Genomic DNA, 7,946 nt, shown 5'->3' with positions numbered 1-7,946 from the left:
ATCTCTCACTTCCCAGTATCAAAATCTATGACACAGGAACAGTAATCAAAACAGCCTGGTACTAGTAATGGTACTGATACAGTGAAAGACAAATCAATGGAACACAATCGAGAACCCAGAAGTGAATCCAGCCACCTATGCTCAGTTGATCTTTGACAAAGGACCACACACATTAAATGGGGGAGAGGTAGTTTCTTTAACAATAGTGCTGGCAACACTGGAAATTAATTTGCAGAAGGATGAAACAAGACTCATATCTCATACCATATACAAAATGAACTCAACATGGATTCAAGGCCTAAATGTAAATCCTAGAACTACAAATATCATCAATGAAAAATAGGGACAAAATCCACTAGCAAACATAACTAAAAACATACAAACAGCAGAAGACAAAATAGATGGCTGGGACCTCCTAAAAACTGGACATATGTTAAATCAAAAGATTTCTTCAAAAGAGTAAAAAAAGAACTCACCTGCTGGGGAAAAACTTGGCAATGACGTATCAGACAAGGAACTATTCCCTAAAATTTATAGAACATTTCAACACTTCAATAATAAGAAGAAAAATAATACAGTTTAAAAATGAATAAATAAAAATAATGCAGTTTAAAAATAAGCAGAGGGATGGGCAGGGTTTGATGGTGGATAGGGTAGAGGTGCAGTGAATATCTCCATCAGCAATAACACAGAATAACAGGCAAAGTGGGTTCAGGGGAGAACTCCAAAACTCTGAACCACATATGTAGGAATATTTTAAAAGTCTGAACTTATAGCCGAAGCAAGAAATCTCATACTTTCTAACCTGCCAGGCTCAGTGGCCTGGAGCCAGCAACTTGGGCAAGTTCAAACAGCGAGACCAAGTGGGGGAGCAAGCAGACCCGCCATGAACTGAAGCCTGTGGGAAGTTCAGAGACGAAAGTAGATAATATTTTTTATTTTGTTTTGTTTTGTTCTGAATTTTTTTGTATCTGCTCATTGGCCTCTCACTGCCTGTGCACCTCCATTCTGGTGACTACAAGGGGTGCATGAGAAAGTGGACATCCCCCAATCCTACTACACATGCACACAGATCTTCTCAGCATTTAAAGAGGCAGATCCCATTTAAAACCAAACAGCAGCACAAAACAGCCATAGACAGGCCCTAAACTGTTTAATAGGAAAATGGCCAGAATGGAGGTTGTGGATAGGTAGAAAGACTAAAAAAGTGGGAGACAGACTAAAAAAGAAACAGGCTGAAAATTAAATCCCGAGTTACATCATAACAACTAACAGTAGCATCTTGAAATTTATCAGGCAGCCTTGAAGGCAAGAAGTTGAAAGAGGATATTAAAGTCATACTCATATTAGGTTATAGATTTTTTTTTTCTCTCTCTCTCTTCACTCTGTTTTCTGTGTTTGTAGACTACAGTATCCAATCTACTTATTTGTTTATTTTTTTGCTGTTGCTGTTCTGTTTTCTGTTCCCACCTTTACCTTTAGGGGGCTTTTTTTCTCCCTATATTACCCAAGAAGAGACAGCAACTGTTGTCATATAGCCAAACTATAATCACATCCTGTAGAACCCTACAATCCATGCAAGAAACAATACCAACTGCCATACACCAGGAAGGCAGACAACACCAGTGAATGTTACTCTGAGTTAAGTAATAAGAGTGAAAAGAGAAACCCCCTCCTGATCACATCCACCTGTACGCAATAAGAAAACACAAAAAATACCAAAACACACACTCAATTAAGTTTTAAGGCCACAACTAACTATTGAATACGTCCAAGAAGCAAAGCAGATGATCATATCAGCACATGTCCAGAAACATGATAAAATGTCTGAGACAAATGACCTAGAGGTAGACCTACACTCCATACTGGAAGGAAGTCAGGCTTTGGAAATGCCTGAGAAGGAATTCAGAAAAATGATTATAAAATGTATCAAAGCACTTCACAATGGAGTTGAGAAAAAGTAAGGAAGAAGTCAGGAAGAGCTACAGGAACTATCAAATAAGATAGATATAGCATTGGAAACTACCAGCCGCTCCGTGGGAGAAAGATGAGGCTTTCTACTCCCGTAAAGATTTACACCCTCGGAAACCCTGTTACAGGGTCGCTATGGGTCGGAACCGACTCGATGGCACTTAACAACAACAAAGCATTGGAAACAATTAAAAACCTACAGAAAGAGTTCCAAATGATTAATAATACAATATCAGAAATAGACAATACACTGAAAAGGGAAAAGGAGTAGAATTGAAGAGATGTAAGCCAGAACTAGTGAGCTGGAAGACAAATCTTTCAATACTACTAAGATAGAAGAGCAAACAGAAAAAAGGATAAAAAATTCTGAAGAAGGTCTAAGATTCACGTTAGACAACATGAAGAGGAATAATTTAAGACTTATAGCTATTCCTGAACAGGAAGAATCACACAAGTCCACAGAGGAGATAGTTGAAGAGATGCTGAAAGAAAATTTCTCTAACATCCTGAAAAGATAAGCATTCAAGAAGCTCAACGAACCCCAGGAAGGATAGACCCCAAAAGAAAATCACCAAGACATACCATAATCAAGCTCTCCAAAATCAAAGATAAGGAAACAATCCTGAAAGCAGCTAGGGAAAAGAGAAGCATTACATACAAAGGCAAGCCTTCCCTCTGCGAACAGGAACCAGACAAGGATGCACTTTATCACCACTCCTAGTCAATACTGTGCTGGAGTCTTAGCCAGAGCTATATGGAAAGATAGGGAAATTAAAGGCATCCAAATTGGCAAAGAGGAAGTAAACTCACTCTATTTGCAGAAAATATAATCCTATACATAGAAAACCCCAAACCTCAGTAAAAAAAGCTACTAGAGCTCATTGGAAGATTCAGTAATGTGGCAGTGTATAAAATCAACAGGCAAAAATCAGTTGGATTCCTCTATAGTAACAATAACAGTACTGAAAATGAAATTATGAAAGCAATACCATTTATAATAGCAGCCTATAGGATGAAATATTTAGGAATAAATGTAAGCAGAGAAGCAAAGGACCTATACAAAGAAAACTACAAAACAATATTTCAAGAAACCAAAAGAGACTTACAAAAATGGAAGACCATACCATGATCCTGGATGGGAAGACTCAACATCGTGAAAATATCAATACTGCCCAAAGCAATTTACACATATAATGCAATCCCAATCCAGGTTCCAATGACATTCTATAGAGAGATGGAAAAAGCTATTACAAACTTTATATGGAAAGAAAAGAGACCCAGGATAAGCACACTGCTTAAGAAGAACAATGTTGGAAGCCTCTCACTCCCTGACTTCAAAATTTACTACACAGCTACAGTGGTCAAAACTGCCTGGTATTGTACAATGAAAGATACATTGAACAATGGAACAGAATCGAGAATCCAGAAATTAACCCATCCACATATAGCCAATTGATTTTCGACAAAGTGCATAAGTACAATGCATGGGGAAGATATAGTCTCTTCAACAGATGGTGCTGGCAGAACTGGAAAGTGGTATGCAAAAGATTGAAACAAGATCTTTACCTCACACCTTATACAAAAACCAACTCAGCATGGATTAAAGACCTAAATGTGAATCTCAGAATTATGAAGGCCATCTATGAAAAAAATAGGGACAAATATGAGGGCCCTAATAAAAGGCATAAGGAGCTCTGGTAGCATAGTGGTTATGAATCAGGCCGCGAACCTTAAGGTCAGCAATTTGAAACTACCAGCTGTTCCGCTGTAGAAAGATGAGGCTTTCTGCTCCTGTAAAGATTTACAGCCTCAGAAACCCTGTCCAGGGTCGCTATGAGTCAGAACTGATGCCATGACACATAACAACAACAATAAAGGGCATACACAGATTACAAACATTTTGAAAATTGCACACAAAAAAAGTGAACAAAATAGACGATTGGGACATTCTAAAAATTAAAAACTCATGTGCATCAAAAGACTTCGCCAAAAGAATAAAAAAGAAGCTCACAGAATGGAAAAAAAATCTTTTGCAATCACACATAAGACAAGGGAAACATTTCTAAAATATATAGGAAACTACAACACTTGTACAAAAAAAAGGCAAATAATCCAATTTAAATATGGGCACAGGACATGAACACACACAGAATATGAACACACCAAGGAGGAAAGCCTGGTAGCCAAGAAACATATGAAGAAATGTTCACAATCACTAGCCATTGTTGTTAAAAAGTGCCATCGAGTCCATTTTGACCCATAGCGACCTTATATAGGGTTTCTGAGGAGCAGCTCGTGAGCTTGAACCATCAACCTTGCAGTTCAAATGGCTTTGCAGTCTGGCACATTAACCCACAGTGCCACACCAGGACTTTAGATGCAAATCAATACAACAATGAGATATCATCTCACACCAGCAATAACAGCAAAGATCAAAACAGTAAAGGACAATAAATACTGGCAGGGATGTGGAGAGATTGGGACCCTCCTACATTGCTGGTGGGATTGCAAAATGGTCCAACCACTCTGGAAAAAATATGGAGCTTCCTCAGAAGGTTGGAAATAGAGATACCTTATGATCCAGCAATTCCTCTACTTGGCATTTATCCACAAGAAATATGAGCCATAACACAAGTAGATGTATGCACACCAATATTCATAGCAGCACTATTTACAATAGCAAAAAGATGGAGACAGCCTAAGTGCCCATGAAATGAAGAATGGATAAACAAACATTGGTACATACACACAATGGAATATTATGCTGCCTTGAAGAATAACAAGGAAGCTGCAAACCATCGCATAACATGGATAAACTTTGAGGACATTATGCTGAGTGAAATTAGTCAGTCACAGAAGGAGAAATACTGCACAGGACCTTTATTGTAAAAGATTAAGAAAAAGTACCCACACTAAAAAGAGAAAAAAATTTATTTGCCTGTTATCAGGGTGTATGTGGTAGGGTGAGAAGAGGGAGGGAAGGGTGGAGCACAGGGTAGGGAATAGTCACAGGATAGTTTGGGTGCTGAGAGGGGCCAATACTCTAGAAGGGGGAGGGGAATGGAAGAACAAGGTTGATAGGAGAACAGTTAGGCAGGTTTGGATAGGCTAAGTGGGGCAGAGGTAAATAATGACATATGCACAACTTTGGAACAACAGGGCTCTGGGATACAGGGATTAAGGCATGGTTTGAATGGGTCAAAGAGGGGATATAATGTTAAGCTGCTTGGCTGTTTTTTGAATCTTGGTTTCCCTTACCTACTATTGTGAAATAAACTCTTGAGGCCAGAAACATTGCCATAGAAAGCATATAACTCCATCTTTAGCCTATAACTGATTGGAATACATAAAATGGGGCTAGAACTTGCCCACTTGCCCAGTGAAGGAGGCTTCCTGCAGAGCCTTTGCATTGCATAAAACCATAGGTGGAATACTGATCCTTATCCAGAACATTTTGAGGTGGGAATTCCCACTGAAAGGAAAATAGACCAACTAGAAGAAACAGAAGATACTTCTTGAAAGAAAGACCAGCAGGAAAAATCAAAAGCAATAATGGCAGTCTGACTGACTACTACAAGAATAAGCAAGTCATTCACCCAAGAGCCATCAAGGCAAGTGGTCAGGTCCCCTCAGGGGAAACCTCCTTCTAAGACTAATATTCAAAGGGAATACATGAGCAGCCATGTGGTCTTGCTGCTGAGCATGTTGGTCACCCATAAGAGAAAGTGGGGGAAAAACAGCAAAGAAGTTGTGTGCTAAGTCTGACCACATTCAATAGACTCCTGTCAAGCTGGGTTGAAACCTGGTTGGCCAAAAGTATGGTGAGACTGGAGACTCTGGACACAGGAACAGGACCACAGAGGACCAGAGTAGAGAGTGAAGGGTCTGGCTGATATAAAGTGAGGGGAGATGCACAACACCCATACTTGTAGATAGTACCCATTTGACCTGGCTTCAATGGCTGGATGACCAGAATGCGACTAGAGGAAGAAAGAAGAAAAAGAAAAAAATGAGTAATCCACTACAGTTGGATGAACTTGACTTATGCTTGTGGATGTAGTAACTCAAAAGAGGGAACAAATCTTTACAGCAAGGATCATTCCCACCTCCTCGGTACACAGGGTTGACAGGGATGGGCACCTTAGACATTGGCTGCTCAAAATGGGGGGTGGGGGGAGAGTTGGCTACAAAGGCAAGAAGTTTCTGGCTTACAAGCTTTCAAGAGGAAGCCTAGTTTCAGAGGGTGCTGGGGATGGTAGAATCTTCACTAAGTGGTTTCCAACCGGTCTGGACAGGGCTGGAGAAAGGTGATGGGGATAGGGCTCCTGTGGTTCAATAGTGAATAAGTGCTATCAGGACTGATTGTGAGTGTTGCAAATGTAAAGGTTGACATTTTGTAACAAAAGGAGGGGAGTGGCTGATCTTGCAGTCTAGGAACAGAGGACCCTCGGACTATCAAGGGAGAAGAGCAAAGTGCGGGACCCTATCCAGAGAAGCAGTAATGCCAGAGATGGAGGCAGAGACGATGACATGGAGAGATGGAGCGACTGGGGACTCTGGAGTCTGGGAGGGAGAGAGACTATGTATTGATGGCCAGGGGACAGGATTGCAGGGTATACCCTTTGGCTGTTTGATGATGCATGGAGGGGATTGTAATTATTGCAATGAAATAAAATAAGACAGGATGAATGTAAAGCTAATGTTCTCCCATGTAAACTATCACATAATTCACAATAAAAACTTAAAAAGAAAGACAGGTCTGACCATCTGCTTCCATATGGAACACAGTTCTACTCTGAAGCTCATATGTTGCCATGAGTCTGGGTTAAGGCAACAGTAGCTGATATTCATCAAAAGAAACTAGTTGTTTCTTCTGATTATCTTTTAATTCCATCTAGTTCTCCCCATTTGTAATGCAGCCACCCTAGATCAGACCACCATCACCTCTGACCTGGATTACTGCTCTAATTCTGGACTGGTCTCACTGTGGGCCTTGTATAGGGTTTCCAAGAAGTGGCTGATGAGCTTGAACCGCTGACCTTATGGTTCAGACTGACTTTGCAGTCCAGTGCATTAGCCCGCTTGATAAACACATATTGAACAAAGAAATCAACTGATTAATTTAAAAGGATAAGAGGAGTTTGATGTGGTGAAAGAAACCCATATATATAAAAATCTATCTGCTGTAGCGCAAGATGGCGCCACGGGGACCCGTACCTTTGCCCATCTGAGGAAACGCTAAGTGACTTGTGTCTGCTGCCGTGTTCCAGCTCCACAAGCAAGTAGAAGCTAAACCCTGGCAGATGCCATGGCTGCTGTGGTGACCAAGCGGGAAGGGCCACCATTCATTTGTGAGGCAGCTGTGCAGCGCAACGCCGCCATCCTGGATTACTGCCGGACCTCAGTCTCAGCGCTGTCGGGAGCCAAGGCTGGCACCCTCGGCTTCACCGGCCTCTAGGCCTCACCGGCCTCTATGGCTTCATCTTATACCTGCTTGCCTCTGTCCTGCTCTCCTTGCTCCTAATCCTCAAGGCGGGAAGGAGGTATGTCCCGAAGACCCCTCTTTGCAGGAGGCTTGATTGCGGGTCTGTTCACCTACGTCCTGTTTGGGACGTTCCTCCTTGGCATGGTGCACGTCTACTGAAATGGGGGCCGGGTGCACATAGAAGCTGCCCCGCCACCGGCAGATCTGGACGACTGCTGCCAGAAGCTAACGCCATGTAGACGGACTTAGTTTTTAAAAAGTTGAATTCGCTGCATGTTCTGTAACGTTATAAATCACCTAGATCTGAAGATGAAGAGCCTGTACTCATTCTTCAGATTAAAGAAAGTGTGAGAGGGAAAAAATATATCTATATCAAATCAATGTTCTTGCTTTGTGAAGATAAGTTGTATCAATGAATGAATTGTATAGAAATTGTTGAATCAAAACCCAAATTGCTGTGTAAACAAACCTTCACCAAAAACACAATAAA

At 41.1% G+C, this 7,946-nt stretch overlaps 1 pseudogene; it reads left to right on the top strand.

Moving 5' to 3' along the window:
* Window positions 1-7,279: 7,279 nt before the first annotated feature.
* On the top strand, window positions 7,280-7,615 carry LOC102839158 (annotated as a pseudogene).
* The last annotated feature ends 331 nt before the right edge of the window (window positions 7,616-7,946 follow it).

Source organism: Chrysochloris asiatica, unplaced genomic scaffold (genome assembly GCF_000296735.1).
Source record: "Chrysochloris asiatica unplaced genomic scaffold, ChrAsi1.0 scaffold00225, whole genome shotgun sequence".
In the NCBI taxonomy this organism is placed as follows: Eukaryota; Metazoa; Chordata; class Mammalia; order Afrosoricida; family Chrysochloridae; genus Chrysochloris; species Chrysochloris asiatica.
This window is presented reverse-complemented; position numbering and strand designations above follow the sequence as displayed.